The sequence below is a fragment of the Podarcis filfolensis genome (assembly GCF_964270895.1).
Source record: "Podarcis filfolensis genome assembly, chromosome: 3".
NCBI classification, from domain to species: Eukaryota; Metazoa; Chordata; class Lepidosauria; order Squamata; family Lacertidae; genus Podarcis; species Podarcis filfolensis.
Window position 1 is genome coordinate 114,802,869 of NC_139606.1, and position 18,070 is coordinate 114,820,938.

The window sequence follows — 18,070 nt, forward strand, 5'->3', positions numbered from 1 at the left end:
AGAGTCTTAGTGAAATTTTAGACACGCTCCTGACATTCAGGTTCTACACATGGTTTGTAACACAACCTTTGCCTTTAGTGTGAAATTGGTTTTTGCCATATCTTGCTTCCACCTTTACTATCTATCAGGGGATGGGGGGCACAGGTGATACTGTGGTCTAAACCGCTGAGCCTCTTGGGATTGCCGATCGGAAGTTCGGCTGCTTTAATCCGTGTGATGGAATGAGCTCCCGTTGCTCTGTCCCAGCTTCTGCCAACCTAGCAGATCAAAAGCAAACCAGTGCAAGTAGATAAAGAGGTACCACTGCACTGGGAAGGGAAACAGCATTTCCGTGTGCTATAGCACTTGTCACAATCCTCCATGTGCCAGTAGCAATGTAGTTATGCTGGCCTCATGTCCTGGAAAGCTATCTGTGGACAAACGCCAGCTCCCTTGGCCTGAAAAGCTAGATGAGCGCTGCACCCCATAGTTGCCTTTGGCTGGACTTAACTGTCCAGGGGTCCCTTACCTTTACCTTTTACCTTATAGACTGGGGTATGAACAAGTTGCTAGACTTCGCTTGTATCTGTAGCTATGGAAAATCACCCAGTCACCACCCGCTGCTCCAAATAATAAAGCATTTATTTACTGACATTATTTGCATGCTGCTCAACAAAAGATCTTGCAATAAATAAAACAAGTTAATAGAAAGTAAGATATAAAATTGCAAAGTGAAGGCAGGTGTCAACACTGATGGCATTCCTCTATGACTGCTACTAATTATGATCAGCTGACATCTGTTTTGACCTAATATTGCCTGCCATTTTATTCTTCCTTCTGCTTCCAGAATTTCTTGCACCTGGACCCCATGCTTACATTTTAAACCCAGCAATATGGAAAGATTCTTTCATTTGGCAAGTACTAGTGAAAAGTGAAAAAGGGGAATTCCCACTTATGCATAATTGGCATGCATGTTCCTTCTTACATGCATGCTGAAAATAGTGCCGGAGATGAGCAGGCTGCAATGGAGAATCCCCACTTACTTGCATCCTGGTGAGGTGCACAGGGGACAAGAGCGGAACCCGCAGAAAAGTGGGGATTGCCTGTATGGTGGTACCTTGGTACTCAAATGGCTTGGCTCCTGAACAAATTGGCTCCCAAATGCAGCAAACCTGGAAGTAAGTGTTCTGGTTTACAAATGTTTTTTGGAAGCCGAATATGGTTGGTCAAGGGAGTTGTGGATTCAAAAAGATTGAAAACCACTGACATATGTGCCTGAGAGTCATGAACACATCTGCCCCAAGTAGAGAAACACAGCATGAGTACTAACTCAGACAGCCGGGAGCAGTTCTCCTCCCCCTCTCTCTGACACAGAATGAAATGTTGATAAGGCGTTAGCACAGAGTGGGGGGATGAAAAGTCAGCTCGCTCAAGCACAGCCAGACTTGGAAAAGCAGGAGGAATAGCATTTCCTCACTGGAAGAGGAGGCAGTTAATCATCTGAACCCAAAGACTTGATGTATGGGGAAGATATTAGACAGGAAGCAAACCCAGAAAGGTAAGGGTTATAGGTTCAGGATGTTCTGCAGAACCAGGAAGCATTCTTCAGAAGGGTCAACTGTTTCGTAAGCCACAGACATTCAGTTAGACTTCCGAGGCTAATTGTGTGTTAAATCTTCAAGCTAAATACGACTTGCGTGCTGTGTTATCAAAGTGACAGCCTGGGCTCCTGACACTGAGGACTGCCAGGAAACCGACCTGCCCATTAACCCAAAGTGCATACCAATCTAAGCCAGAGATTTTGCCCAGCAGGAGGTTTTTGCAGTGCTGTGTGTTACAAAATGTGGCCTCGTTCTTTAAATTAAGAAAAACCAAATAGCAACTTGTTTTGCGATTAGTACAGAGGGCTCACTGTACTAATCTGCATGCACTCTTCAGTTCAGTTCATTAGTTTTAGCAATGGACCATAGCAGCCAGAAAGTGGAAAGAAAATACAGGCAATTAATATTTAAAAAATAGACATTGAAAACAATAAAAATCATGTTTACATCTGGCTGGACTCTGAATGTACAAGTTAGTGTATTTTTCTTCTTTTTGATGCTCCAAGACTTGAGGAGCAGTGGACCAAAACTTTCCTGCTATCACAACCTTAAATCTGAGGGCTGACTTGCAAGTGCCATTTGCAGACCTATAAATATGTGAGTATGCTTTCTTTTTGATGACACAGGGAATTGATAGCATTCTTGGTCTCCCTTCCTTGGTTTCTGACTTGAAAGTCCCAGTCAAACTTCAGCAATGCAGATCAGCATCTTTTACATCATTGCCCTTTCAGGGGTGCTCTTAGCTTCTCCAGGTAAGCCGTACATCAAAATCAGAATGTTCAGAGATGATGTGAAAATTGGGATTCAATAACCAAGATATCCTTCTCCTCCAATTCTGAAGAAGACTTTTCCCTCAAGATTAAGATGAAGACTACATGCCCTCGTCTATCTTGCTCTCTCCTCCTCCTCCTTATCTAGATCTCTCTCATTCTCTCTTCACACACCTCTCCTCTCACTCCTTCATTCTTGCTTCAGTTGAGCAATTGCTGCTGTCCTCCTTGGACTCTTCCACCTGCCCATCATCCTGTCTTGCTCAAGCCATCTCTTTACCATGCTGCCTGCTCTCGCTTATAAGGCGGTGTGTAGATGAGTTTGAGAGGTGGATTTCTAAAATAATGGGTTTCTTGTTCCTCTAACACTGATAGACATCTAACTTTGAGCACCATACAAAATGCAAAGTGGCATGGGCTGGTGAATATGTATCCACAGAAAACTTAGGGGAGAAAATCTCTACGTACTGTACAAGCAAAAGGAAGGAGTTTGGAATGGATAGGTGAACCCTTCTTTGGAAGAGAGGAAGCATTAGCAGAATAATATATGACCCCTTCCCTTGTGATGAATTAATCTGTAGGTGTTTAGTTTCTCTGATTTCTCCTGCTTGTATTTCTGCACCAGTCTCTGATTTTTTTTTTAAATGATTCCACACAAAGCTATGAACATACATTTGTGTGCATTTTCACTTAACATACAAATTTCTGTTCATCATTTTCCTCCATCCATATATGTGTTTTCGCAAGCAATGCATTGTCACCAGAAACTACACAACGCTAACCAAAGGACAATGCATGCTGAACTTCAGTACAGTGGTACCTCAGGTTACATACGCTTCAGGTTACATATGCTTCAGGTTTCAGACTCTGCTAACCCGGAAATAGTAGCTCGGGTTAAGAACTTTGCTTCAGGATGAGAACAGAAATCGTGCTCTGGCGGCGCGGCAGCAGCAGGAGGCCCCATTAGCTAAAGTGGTGCTTCAGGTTAAGAACAGTTTCAGGTTTAGAACGGACCTCTGGAACGAATTAAGTACTTAACCTGAGGTACCAATGTATTATTATTAGAGGGTTAAAGGGTGATCCGTTCCATTCCAAAGCAGCAGCAGCAGGTTGCGTTCTATAATTATCAAGAATGAGTGAATCCCTTAATCAAATAATGTTCCTCTTCTCTAGGATCTGCAGCTTGGCCAAAGAAAGCAGAAACTATGGAAGATTGCAGCAATGCTGAAGGATTTTGCACTGATGAGCCTAAATGCAACACACCTCAACCAGACCTAGGAACATGTGGTAACGGAACATTATGCTGTACAGCGTAAGATTAATATTTTATCTATGAACTCTAATGGAACATGTATTTCAGCTTTCACGTCTCTGTTCCTCATGTTATAATCTGATGGCATGCTCTCAAAAGTCACTCCTCAACTTGGAACGAGAAGGATTTGGCTGTACCATCTTTCAAATATGTTTGGTGACATTTTTATATATTTATTTGTGGTTATATACCACTGTTCATCCACATAGGTCAAGAGGGGTCTCCCCTTACCCCATTATTTAATAAATTAACAAAGTTGGCGATAAAAAGCCAGAACAACCACGTACTGTTTAATCAAAGGATCCATTTGTTTGTTTGATTTAACAGGAGTCTTATATGGCTTTATCATTCATAATTTCTAAGAAGTTTACATCCCATATAAAGTAAAACATTAAAAGCAAAGTTAATCTTGGGTTGCCATATTTCAAAATGTGAAAATTCAGACAGAGTTGTTGAGTTTTTCTCTCTTTTTTTGAGGGGAGTTCTTGAGCTGCTTTTTGGCTGACAGAAAAATTATTAAGGTTTTTCTTTGGGGAGGATTTTTTTTTTAAAAAAAGGAGTTGTGGAGGTTTTAAATGAATTTTCACACACCCCCCCCCCCAATAGTGCATGGAACAAAATCGGGCAAAAGTGCATCCGTCTCCAACCTGGTGCCCTCCATACATTATGGACTACAAGTCCCAGCATCCCTATCTGCTCTGATGGGGAAATAAAATAAAAACATTCCTTCCCGTAGCACCTTAGAGACCAACTAAGTTTGCTATTAGTAGGAGCTCTCGTGTGCATGCCCGATGGGGGTTGATGGGTCTTAAAGCCCAAGACCACAAACATATGATTCAATGTTCTGAAAAAGAAGAAGAAGAATTGGTAAAAAAAAAATAAGAAGACTTATTTCTATCACAATACTTGGAATGGAAATTATTCCAAGGCACCTTGCATGTAACACTAAACTACATTTTTTGCAGCACACACACTGTATCGAGGTCAGGGGTGGGGGAAGTGTTCAGCCTGAGGGCCCCAATCCAGTGGCGGATCTGCTGTTTTGTTTTTCATCCCCCCCCCGTGCATTATAAAAGTCAGATTTAGTGCTGCATATTAGTTGGATGTTCAGTCAAATTTGCTCATATGTAAATTTTCATTTGAGAAATAGTCAAAATTAATAATCTACAGGTCATTGGCATTTTTGTGACATGAAAGTTTGTTGCTTATGGAGTTTCCCCCATATGTTTGTTTGTGTGTGTGTGTGTGTGTGTGTGTACTGTCTCTGTGTTAACACATAAACCGGGTAATCACAGAATATATGTTTTTCTTTCTGCAGATTTCATTAAGGGTAAGGTGGAGAGCAACTTTTGCTTATTTCAGCAACTGATATTACCCAGATGAATAGATTGATCTGCTGTTGTTTGGCTTCCAGAAAATATTTCAGTGGAACTGAATTTTTTGAAACATCAACAACAACCCTGTATACTATTTTGAATAAAATGTAATATGTTGCTGGAAAATGTGTGTGGGTTTGTGTTCTTTTGAAATGTGAATCCACTCTTGCGGAGGATTTGCAAACTTCCAGAAAGCTTTTTATTTGTAAAGTTAAGAAAACCATCAGGTCCTCCATGTTGGTTCTCTATGGGTATACCAAAAATTCTGAACATGTTTTCTGCCAAGACTCCCCATTGCTACCAAAGTGGTTTAAATACCATTTGGCTATCAGATGACCGAAAACCACCACTTCATCAATATTAACACATTTCTCTGAAGTATTATGAAAAACGTCTCAATGGGATGCCTTCATTGACAGGGCAACAGACTGTCCCTGTTGATAATAGGCAATCCTTGATTAGTTGGTTTGGTGAAGAGGCTGAACCGATACCTATTATGGATGGTATATGAGTGGATTTCTTGCTTTGGGGCCTTTGAGGTTCCTTAGAATTCCCCGATTCTGCTGGAGATGCTACCCAGGAATCCTGGATGGATGGGAACTGCCTGAAAGGAGGTGCAGCACTGCCCTTAGAAGAGGCCATCTATTTAGCTGGCTTGTAAGTATATATAGCAAAGATACTAGCTCACTTACTTCCTGTAACATAATCCAGGTGGCTAGGAGCCCAACATTCAGGTTGTAAATGTGGTTCATCACCCAGCCTTTCTCTTTAATGTGAATTTGGGTTTTGCATGACTCACCCCTCCACCCTTGAGAGGTCAGAAGGCTGTGTACAGGTTACAAGCTTTGACTGGTACCTGTTTATATAAAAATTTGCTATGGAAAGTTGCCTGCTCTGCATTCTCGTTCCAACTCCAGTAGTTATTCAGGAGCAAATTATATCTCTTAAGAACAAAGTTATGCTTCCCCCATTTGCATTCATTACTATGGGTTTTGGTGGCGCCTGCCCTGTGGAATGCTTCCCATCAGATGTCAAGGAAATAAACAACTTTCTGACTTCTAGAAGACATCTGAGGACCGCCCGGTTTAGGGAAGTTTTAATGTTTGATGTTTTATCGTGTTTTTAATATTCTGTTGGGAGCCGCACAGAGTGCTGGGGAGACCCAGTCAGATGGTATAATTTTTTTAAAAAAGTATTATTATTATTATTATTATTATTATTATTATTATTATTATTACTACTACTACTACTATTATTATTATTATTATTATTATTATTACCATAATTTTTAATATTTATACTTAGATGCCAATGGTGAAACAGCATTCCCCACCACCCAAACACACATGAAGATTATCCCTGACAAATTTCAGTAATTACAACTTCTCTGTCTTCTCAGAGAGTTAGAGACTCAGAGACTTAAGGTCAGGAGTCCAGTCCCAGCCTTGACAATGAAGACTTCCGGGTTAGCGCCAACGACGAATGGCGGAGTTCCTCCAATCGGAGGAACGGGCTCTGTGGAAATTGGGTCTTCCCACCGCGGCGAAGGCAGGGGCCCGCTAGAAATCCCAGGTGGAGAAGCCTGGGAATGTGGGGTTCGGCAGGCACCAAGAGCGCCTCCCCTACTCACGAGGAAACCCCTTTCCGGGGCTCCGGAGTGAAGTGGGGTGAGCAGCGCGGTGCTGCGAACTGATCGCTATTTCCATGGAGGGAAGCCGCACAGCCATCGCCGGAGAGCGCTGACTTTTTCCTGATGACATTTGGACTCTAAATCAAGTACCCGTGAGTAAAAACGGATAATTGGATCAAGAAATTTGCAAAATTTATGAATTAGGTAGGAAGCGGGAAGGTTTAAGCAGGAAGTCCGCCTTCTGCTTTTTGTATATAGACTGAAGCAAAGACCCTGCAACCTAATAGCCTGGAAAACTGTTTTAAAGTTGGAAAATTCCTGCATCCACAACCAATAAAACCCCCTTGGAAGCAGGAGAAAAGGGGGGGGGATTTGACTGTTTAATCCTGCAGGAGGAGAGTAAAGGAATTTAAGTTTCCATCGTCCCAAACCTGGGGAGGGGGTGTCGGGACAGAAATTGTTTGAGACGTCCATTGATTGAAAGTGGAGTACTTTGACAGATAGTTAAAAAAAGAGAAACAAATTAACTTCAACGCTACTTTCTGCATTTCTGCATTTTAAAGAAACAAAGTATCTGAAAATCGAAAGGATTTGAAATCGAAAGTAATCTTCTTTGTTGGATACATTTTAAAAATGGATACAAATAGAAATTGTGTCCCCTAGAGGGAGCCTGTCAGTTTGTTGTTGCAGCTTACTTGGAGACTCTACAGCTGCGAGATTGGGATCGTGGGACCAGCCATTTGACCTTGAACAGAAATGTGTTGGAAGGAAGGTTTGGTGTCTGCCCTTGGCATGACAAATGCTCTGCTGGAGCAGCTGCATGAGAAAATGAACTTGATGCATGAAAAATTGGACTTGATGAGTGCTGTGGCCAGTGAATATGATTTAACAGGGAATAAGGATAAAGAAGTTATACAGCGACCAATTCAGGAATCTGGTTTGACAAGGCAAGTCTAAGGGCAGATGAGGAAGGAAGAGGCAGTGATTACTCCTCAAACAACACAAATGGAGAGATCCAAAGTCCTGCAGGAACAAAAGCCACTGCGTTGGAAGATTGAACTTGGAGAGTGCTTGGAAGTGTTTGAAGTCAAGGAAGCTCTTAACTCTAGTGGGACTATGAAACAGGTGAACAACTATCTTTTGGACAAATATTTTTTGGATTACAAAGATGACGACGGGGAGTGGGACTGGGGGGAAGGGGCCAGTGTGACGAAGGAAAATGGAAATTATTACCGGATGGAACCCTCCGGAGACCCACTCCCCAAGAAACCAACAATAGACAAAGAAGTGCGCAAGCACAAACAAGAAAAAGAAAATCTGCAGAAGGGGCCTAGAAGAGACTTAAGGGCCTCAGACATAAGAACACCAGATTGATGGACTGGATGTAATGGACAGAAAGGACTGACATGACCCAAAACCAGGAAGAAGGTACGTTGGATAAAAATTAGAGATATCAAGGGAAATTCTTTTGTTAATTTTGGAATTAGTGCAACATTAATGAAATATCAGGGAATATGCTGGAAAGGAACTAAATTGGCTTTAGCAGAAATGATTTAAGGAGATATGCATGAATATGATTTAAATTTTGAAATCTTAAGATTTTTAAGACAAGATAAGGTTAAAGAGATTAAGATAAATTGAATAACAGATTATATTAAAAGATGGAAAGGATATATTGAATTAATAAATAAGATAGATTGTGAAGATTAATTATCTAAATTAAAATGGAGAAATATGGGAAGAATTTGCTGGAATAACGAATTAAATCAGAATACAAAAAGGGAGGTGTGAGGAGGTTCAAGAAATGAGCAAATGAAAAGTTGTAATCTGAGATTTGTATTTTTTTCTTTTTTTGGTTTTTTCTTTTTGCTTTATTTTTTTGCTGTATTTTTCTGCGTTTCTTGTTTCTTTTTTCGCGTTTATGTATTTATGAAATTTTGAATAAATATCATTTTTTTTAAAAAAAGATAACACAGAGCCTCAGAACACCACTTGTGGGTGAGGCACACTCCTGTGGTTATGTCTTATTGGTGGGCTTCCCATGGGCATCCGGCTGGCCACTGTCAGAACAGGATCTTGGATGAACCTTTGGTCTGATCCAACAAGGCTCTCCTTTTGGTCACATCTTCTTGCCAGTCATGGGAGCAGTGGTGCCAGAAAACCTGAGGACTGCCTTATCAACTGAAAGTGCACGCCAAACTAATCCAGATATTTTGCCCAGTTGGAGTCCCCCCCCCCCCCGAATTCTAAATGTGGCCTTATTCTTTAAAATAACAACAACAAGGAAACCTTGTTTTAAGACAAAGAGACTCAAAGTGCTCACCATACTAATTTGTACATCCTGTTCAGTTCATTAGTTTTAGCCATGAACTATAGCAGCAGGAAACAGGAAGAAAAATACAGGCAATTTAATAAAAACACAGAAAACAATAAAATTACTGTCTTGAGCTGACTGGACTATCAATGTACAAGTTAGTGCATTTTACTTCTTTTTGGTGCACCAGGACTTTATGAGACGCACAGGACTTCCTGCTATCGCATCCAGTACTTTTAGGACACAAAATCCTAGGGCTGACGTGTAAGTTCTGTTTGCAGACTTATAAATACGTGAACATGCAATCTTTTGGAAGACAGGAAATCGAGAGCACTCTTGGTCTCCCTTCTTTGGTTTCCAGCTTGGCATTCCCAGTCAAACTTCAGCAATGCAGATCAGCATCTTTTACATCATTGCTCTTTCAGTGATGCTCTTAGCTTTTCCAGGTAAGGCATAGATCAAAATCTGAATGCTCAGACATAATGTAAAAATTGGGATTTGTTAACTAGCATGGCTTTCTCCTCCACTTCTGCTAAAGACTTTCCCTTCAAGGCTAATATGAAAGCCATATGGCTTGATCTATGATGCTCCCTCTCCTCTCTCTTTCTAAACCTCTCTCTTTCTCTCCTTCTGCACCTACTCTCAACACTTCCCTCCTTCATTCTCGTTCCCCTTGATCTATGCTGTCGCCCTTCTCAGACTCTGCTCCATCATCCAATCCTCTTCACACCATCTCTTTGCTATGCTGCATTTTCCAGATTTATGAGGGTGTGTGTAAATGGGTTTTGAACATGAGATTAGGATTTCTAATATAAAAGATTGTCTGACATTCATAAATATTTGGCTTTTACTGCCATATGAAGTGCAAAGTCTGATGTGTCCAAATAAAGTTCATTGGGGGAAAATATTGAAGAACAAGCAAGGTCAAGCAGGAAAAGGGTTTGCCCTGGAAGGTGATTGTGTGACCTGTGAGAGCCCTGAAATAACAGAGACAAGACACCAGACATTGGTTTAAAGCAGGCCAAAACTTTATTGACTGCAGTAGGCAAGGCAGGGTTGACATGGCAGTAGGCCAATGTTCAGCTCTTCATTCCACTAGCACTTACTGATGGGGTACAAGCTGTTGGGAAGTACTAAGCCCCTTCCCTGGAAGTCACCCAGCATTGAAACCTTGAATACTGCAAGCCAAGCACCCAAGCCAAGTGAGGATTTCAGACCAGAAAATCTGGAGAGTCAGAAAGGATAGAGGAGGAACTGGAGAAGGAATGGGAAGAGTGGGAGAAGGAAAGCTTTCCTGCATTCCTGAAGAAACTGTCCCAGGGATGAGGAGGTGTCACTGCCGTGGCCAAGGAGGCAGGAAGGTGAGGGCAGCACCCAGAGGCAAATCTGCTACCCCTTCCAGATTGCAACTTGTGGCAAGTGCCTCTCCAGAGGTTTGGCCCTGTTCACTGGAGGAAACATGTAATCCATTACGTTCCAGTGTCACTCCCGAAATGGAAAGCTCAGTGCAGACATAGTAACACCTACCTTATGAAAACTGAATTGAAATCATCTGAAAATTCAAAATGTCAATACATGTTGATCTCTGGTATTCTTATGAGATGGTTAAAGGTAGTCCACTGCAGCTCAAAGAAGCAGCTGTAAAGGCAGGTGATGATGGGGTCAGGAATGTCAGAATGTGGAAATGCCTTCATAAAATAAAATAAAATCTCTCTATCTAGGATTTGTCCATGCAGGGGATACTCGTACATGCCAGTCGGTTGGTGGGAAATGCAAGTCTAAATGCGAGAAGGTCGTGAGTGATGCAACTTGTCTTACAGGCGTGCCATGCTGTGCACCGTAAGTTCTCTTCCTAGTTCTTCCATGGAACTCAAATGGAACATGTTTCTTAAAGTATTGATAAAATAAAATGCTTAAAGAAATTAGTCTCGAAATTTAGACTTCTTTATAAAGGGCTGACTTCAGGTATCTTCTAAAGGTTGTATAGTTACTTATCTCCTTGACTTGTGGGTCACATAACCCCATACCCTCCAATGAAAATAGAGACATCCTACAACGCCATCCAACATGTCTCCAATGAAAATAGGGATGTCCTCAGAAAAAGTGGGACATTGCTGAATCAAATCTGAAACTGGGAAAGCTTCTGTGAATCTGGGACTGTCCCTGGAAAATAGGGACACATGGAGGGTCTGCAGTACATTGAGGCCATGTTTAGTGAGATTTTAAAAAACCAAGAGCCATATTTCCTTTTGAGCATCCTTCCAAGCGCCCCATCCCATTGGTGGATGGAGTCAGAGACAAATGTGGGTGTGGCAACAAGAATAATTCTGACTTTTGTATGTGTGCATACATCTCCCTGTCTTCCTTCTCTCTTGCCAAATGCAAGATGGTTCTTTTAAGATTAGATTCAGAATCAATACAAACGCAAGTGGTTGAGAAGATTACAGATTTTATTCCAAACAGCAAGCAGTATATACATTACCAAGCACGCACTGCAATCAGCCACTGGGAAGCCCTGTGGCAAAGTGACAAAGTTACCCCCAGCCTACGCAGAGCTCCCAACTGGCATGCTAAGAAACAAGGTACCGTATTTTCCGCTCTATAAGACGCACCAGACCACAAGACGCACCTAGTTTTGGGAGGAGGAAAACAAGAAAAAAAATATTCTGAATCTCAAAAGCCAGAACAGAAAGAGGGATCGCTGCGCAGTGAAAGCAGCAATCCCTCTTGCTGTTCTGGCTTCTGGGATAGCTGTGCAGCCTGCATTCGCTCCATAAGACGCACACACATTTCCCCTTACTTTTTAGGAGGGAAAAAGTGAGTCTTATAGAGCAAAAAATACAGTATTTTATAGATGCTGTGCCCTGTTAGGATAATACTGGCTCAACTACGAGCGATTCTACATCCAAAGACAAAAATGCCAGGCTATACATCAAAGGCTTTGCTGACCAGTGTCACCAACACATCAAAATACCTTTTCACAAGGGATATTGAAAGCAATAAAACACTGAAGCCAGAGTCAGGAAGGGACCAGAGGCAGAAAAGCTGACCGTACCAGATCACTATCTCCTCGAAGTACAATAATCTTCTGCGATAATTATCCCATACACCTTACCAAGCAAGAGGAAGGGATTATTTCAATGACACATTCCTGGCAGGCAAAGTAGAACCAGTATTTTGTGTGACTTTGAGAGAGAATGTGTAGCTCGGGCTGTCAAGGGTCAGATGGGGAGGCCTGGAAGGCCACATTCAGACAGTGGCTTTGAGTTTCTCCCCCCACTCTGGTTCAGTCTACAGAAATGTTTGCGTGTCTGTGTGCTCTCTCTGTTAACACATAAACCTGTGAATCACTAAAGAAATCTCTTTCCTTTATTCAGAACTCCTTAAGATTAAAATGGAAAGAAACACCTGCTTCTTTCAGCAAAGGATATAACCCAAAGAATGAGATTGACGTGCTGCTAATTTGGCCTGCGGAAATACTTCCATGATGGGGGGATTTTGAGAAAATTTGTGTACTATTATGAATAAATATTTGATATGTTGCAGGAAAATGTGTGTTGGTTTATGCCTTTCTGAGACGTGGATACCCCTTGTGGACAATTTGTGAGGCTACAGAAATCTCTCTTTTTTTGTAAAGTTCAGGAGGTCCATGTTTGTTCTCTATACCACAAATTGTGCTCAGGTTAAATAACACTTTTCTGCCAAGACTCACCATTACTGCCAGTTTGGTTTTAATGCCATTTGGCCTGCAACAATAACAACACATTTCACCAAGGTATTAGGAAGAACCATGATTAGTTACTTTGAGGAAGAGACCTATCACAGATGTTGATTTCCTGCCATGGCAGGTCTCTGGTCTACATGAGCTTTCACGTTCTTTGCAATTCCCTGATTCCGCTGTTCATTCTACCCACAAATCCCAGTTGAATGGGAACTGCCTGCATGGAGGCGTAGAACTGACCTTTGAGGGGGTCACCCATTCTTCAAGTCTGTAGCTACATATAATACAGCTAGAGGGTAATTTACTTCCAGAGGAATAACTCACATGTATAAAGGCCTGAGTGACATGTCACACACACTCCTGACATTCAGATTGTTGATATGGTCATACAGCCTTTTCCTTTTTAAAAAATTGGGGGTTTTCAAGTATATACTAATTTCATGACTCGTCCTTCTGCCCATTGATTGATGGCTAATAGGGGTGTGGACCAGTCTCAAGACTGGGATTGTCATGAATGAACCAGCTCCAATGAAAGGTTTACAGTCAGATAAAGAAAGCAGGCAGAAAGAGGGGGAGTTAACTTCACAACAGGAGGTTTATAGCCCAGAGACAACTCCCCAGACCTTAGGAAAGCCAGCTGATAACAAAAGTGCTGGCAGCCTGTCAGTGGGCTAGTGAAGTACAAAATACAGAGACTAGAAATGAAATCAGCTGAGAGGGAGGAAATGACTATGGAAGAACATTGTCAGAGAATAAGGAAGGGGAGGGAGCTCACCCCCTTTCTCTAAGGTCTCAGCGTATGGGGGAGGCTCCTCAAGACAGAATACGTCACAAGAGGAAGTTCACCTGTTTCTGGTGGCGCTGGAAACACCCGACTTAGAAGGGACATCTTTGATTTATGAATGGATGACTGCAATAGCCACTCCAGAGAACTCTGTTTTTGCATTAAATCTTCTTTTTAATTAACTATGCTTGTTGTTATCAAGAGTCCCCGACAGGGATTGTATCTGTAGCGATAGAAATCCACCCGGTCTGTGTTACACCTGATCTGTGTCTTCTTTCCAATAGTTATTCAGAAGGAGATTAGGGACCCAGCTACATTAGGTGTGGGTTGTTGTTTTTTTAAAGTGCTTTAAATACGTTATAACACTGCGATGGAGAGTTCGAACATTCGGCAAATTGATTTCCCATTATAAGCTTTACAATACTTTTTCCTGAAACACTTCTTTTGCTGTTTCTAGAGCCAACCTAGGTCTGTTAAAAACAAAGTTTTCTGCTCCTCCAATTCTTCCTAGGGGATTTGGTATGTGCCCAATTTATCCCCCACTCGAGGGTGGGAGCAAAACTGCTTAAGAATAAGGCACCATTGGACTTCCGGGTTAGCGCCATCGGCAATGGCGGAATTCCTCTGATCCAGAGGAACCCGCTCCACGAAAATCGGGTCTTGCCGCCACGGCGAAGGCAGAGACCCTTTAAAAATCCCAGGCGGAGGAAGCCTGGGAACGTGGGATTCGGCTGACACCAGGAGCGCTGCCCCTACACGCAAGGAAACCCCTTTTTCGGGGATCCGGAGTGACGTGGGGTGAGCGGCGCGGTTTTTTTGAATCGACCGCTATTTTTACGGAGTGAAGCCGCACAGCCGTTGCCGGAGAGCGCTGACATTTTCCTGTGGACAATTGGAATCTAAACAAGTACCCGTGAGTAGAACGGAAAATTGGGCTAAGAAACATTTTAATTTGGCACTCAAGCGGGAAGGTCCTAAACAGGAAGTCCGCCTTCCGCTTTTGTAAATAGTCTGAAGCAAAAATTGTGCAAGCTAAAGTCTGGAAAGTTGTACATAACGGTTTAAAATTCCTCCTGTTTTAACCATCTAAACCCCTCTTGGAAGCAGGAGTAAAGAGGGGGAATTTTGACTGTTCAAGCCTGCAGGAGAGAGAGTAAAGAAAGGTAAATTTCCACCGTCTCAAACCTGGGAACGGGGTGTCAGAGACAGAGATTTTTGGTGAAGTTCATTGACTGTGAATGGAACATCTTTTGACAGATAGTTAAAGAAGAGAAACAAATTGATTCCAATGTTGCCTTTTGCATTTAAAAGAAACAAAAATCCAAAAAATGAAAGTAATTTTCTTTTGTTGGACCTGCTTTCAAAAGATGGATACAAATAGAAATTGTCTCCTCTAGAGGGAGCTTGTTAAATTGTTGCTGGAGTCGATCTGGGGACTTTACAGCTGTGGAGATTAGGATCGTGGGACCAGACTGTGACCTTGAATAAAAATGTGTTTGGAAGAAGTTTTGGTGCTTGCTTTTTGCAAGACAAGCGCTTTGTTGGAGCAGATGCATGAGAAGATGGATTTGATGACTGTTGCAGTCAAAAATTTTGGAAAAACAGTGAATATTTATACAGGAAACATTCAAGAGCCAACCCAGGAACCTGTTTTGACAGAGCAAGTGCAAACGCAGAAGATAATGGAGGAGGCTGCTGTTGAACCTCAAGTAACACAAATGGAGAGGCCCGAGGCCCTACAGGAGCATAAGCCGTTGTTGATGAAGGCTGAATTTGGAGTGGGCCCGGGGGGTCTGGAGTTGTGGGGGCCCTTAAGTTTGGAGGGGCTTTGAAACATGCCTTTAAATATTTTCTGGACTACACTATTGACTGTGGGGAATGGGACTGTGGGGAATGGGCCGATCTGCTGAGGAGAGACGGAGATATTTTCGAGTTGGAACATCCCCGAGACCTACTCCTCAATGAGAAAGGAAATAAATTAAGAAAGATATCAACAAAAGACAAGGTAAAGTGCAAGTACAAACAAGGAGAAGATCTGCAGAAGGGACATGGAAAAGACTTAAGAGCCTCGGACATAAGATTACCAGGTTGATGGACTAGATGGAATGGACAGTAAGGACTGACATAACCCGAGACCAGGAAGAAGAGACGCTGGAGGAAGATTGGAAGAAAATTATTAAAAATTTATTTTGGGAATTAGTGTAAAATTAATGAGTATTAGGAAAAATGTTGGAATGAAAATATTTGGCTTTAGTAAAAATGATATAAGGAATTATGTACAAACAAATATTAAGTTTTAAGCTTTAAGGTATTTTATAGTAAGATAAGGTTAAAATAAACTAAGGTACACTGAATGACAGAATATAGTGAAAGATGGAAAGGATTTGCTGAGTTAATTAATAGGTTAGACTGTTAAGACAAACTACTCAATAAAAATTGAGAAAGATGGAAAGAATTTGCTGAAATAAATAACTAAACTAGAATACAAAAAGGGAGGTGTGAGGAGGTCAATGAAACAAGTAAATGAAAGATAAAGATATGGAATATTGGATGTGTGTTTTTATTGTTATTGTTGTATTGGCTTTTATGTTTTTTTTTCTCTTTTTTATGTATTGTTAAGTATTGGAAAAAAAATTTGTTGTTGTTGTTTTCCTCTTTTTCTTTTTCTGTAATTTTTGAAAATTTCTAATAAATATCTTTTTTTAAAAAAAGAATAAGGCACCGTTGGTTTCCTTCCATTACTCACCTTCTAACAGGAACTTTAATCTGAAGAGTTTGTGTAGCAGTGCACCTCAGAATAGTACACACTGGTGAACATTAGGTCTTTGATATTACCGAGAACTTGGAGAGCATTCTGTGATCATCTTCCTTCCTTTCTCTTCCCCTTGAAAACCCAAATGGCACTTACACGTCAGCCCTAGGATTGAAGATTACCAAAGTAAAGGTTGTGATAGCAGGAAGTCTTGGTCCAGTGCTCCTTATGAAGTCTTGGTACACCAAAAAGAAGTAAAATACAGTAGCTTGTACATTCAGAGTCCAGCCAGATGGAAACATGATTTTATTGTTTTCAATGTCTACTTTTAAAAAATTAATTGCCTATATTTTCTTTCCAATTTCTGGCTGCTATGGTCCATGACTAAAACTAATGAACTGAACAGTGCATGCAGATTAGTTCATTGAACATTTTGTGCCTCTTTGTCTTAAAACAAGTAGTTTTTCTGTTTGGGTTTGTTTCTTTTTAAGTAGAAGCACAGGGAATCTTGACCTCACTCTTGGTCTCCGTCTCTTGGTATCTGACTTGAGATTCCTAGTCTTCAACAATGCAGTTTGGCATTGTTTACATCATTGCTGTTTCATGGATGCTGTTAGCTTTTCCAGGTAAGGCATACATCAAAATCAAAAATATCAAGTCCTAAAGAAATATAGACTTATGGGGGGGGGGCAAAAAATGGAATGTGGTCTTCTCCAAAAATTCTGCTGAAGACTTTACTTTGTTCTCTCTCACTCTACTTTTCTAGATCTCTCTTTTTTCCTCCCACATGTCTTCCATTCTTCTTTCACTTGATGAGTTCATAATACTGCTGTCCTTCTTGGAGTCTCCCATGACTTTGGTATGCTGTCTTCCTTTTGTTTAAAGGGGCCTTTTACTTGAGAAGCAAATGTCAAGGTGCAGGGTTGGGGATTTGGACACTACTGCTGTGCCCCCAACTGTGGCCCCAGCTCCAGAGCGGTCACTAATGGAAGGCGAGGCTCTACCTACATCTTCCTCACAAACTGCGGGCATGGAGCCAAGCCAAGCTGTTTCAGTGGGTCTGCCTGGCTCTCCAGAGACTTGGAGAACTGCCGTGCCTGACTGTCCACCAAGTTTGCTTGTGGCGGTTCCTTCGACAGCAGCAGAGCCAGGGAACTTGGGGTCAATACCACATTTGGTCGCACCAAAGTCGCATCCAGAATTGGGTGGCCACCCAGACTCAATTAATATGCTTATGTGCCTTACTGAAACCAATAAGGGTATTGCTGCATGAAATGGAACCACTATGATTGTAACAAATGCCTTATCTTGGTGGGGAGGGGCGTTATGTATTGAACTTCTCACCCTGGCCACCAGGGGTATTGTGTATATAGTTTTCACTCAGGTACACGTAAGTTAATTTAGGCAGGAAACACTGGGTTGTTGTTGTTACAATGTCGACAGCCGGCTGCCTATAAAAGCAGGCTGGCTTAGCTGTTTGCAGTTCAGTTTAGTTCCAGCTTAGTATAAAGATAAAGATATGGAATTATTGGATGTGTGTTTTTTATTGTTATTGTATTTTTATTTTTTTATTTTTCTTTATGTATTTGTTATGTATTGTAATGTATGTTTTGTTAATTTTTTTGTTGTTTTCTCCTCTTCTTCTTTTGTAATCTTTAAACTTCTAATAAATATCATTTTTTTAAAAAAAAATTCAATTCCACTGAAGTATTTTTGGGATGCCAAACAAGAGCAGACCAATCTATTAATTTGGGTAATCTCAGTTGCTGAAATAAGCAAAAGTTACTCTCCACCTTACCCTGAACCAAATCTGCAGAGAAAAAAATATATA

General features: G+C 41.4%; 1 long non-coding RNA gene across 1 annotated transcript; it reads left to right on the forward strand.

Moving 5' to 3' along the window:
- The first annotated feature begins 9,302 nt into the window (after positions 1–9,302).
- Positions 9,303–12,533, forward strand: LOC310758868. Its single transcript, XR_014546032.1, has 3 exons — positions 9,303–9,428; positions 10,704–10,821; positions 12,360–12,533. It is a non-coding gene; the product is annotated as an uncharacterized lncRNA (long non-coding RNA).
- The last annotated feature ends 5,537 nt before the right edge of the window (positions 12,534–18,070 follow it).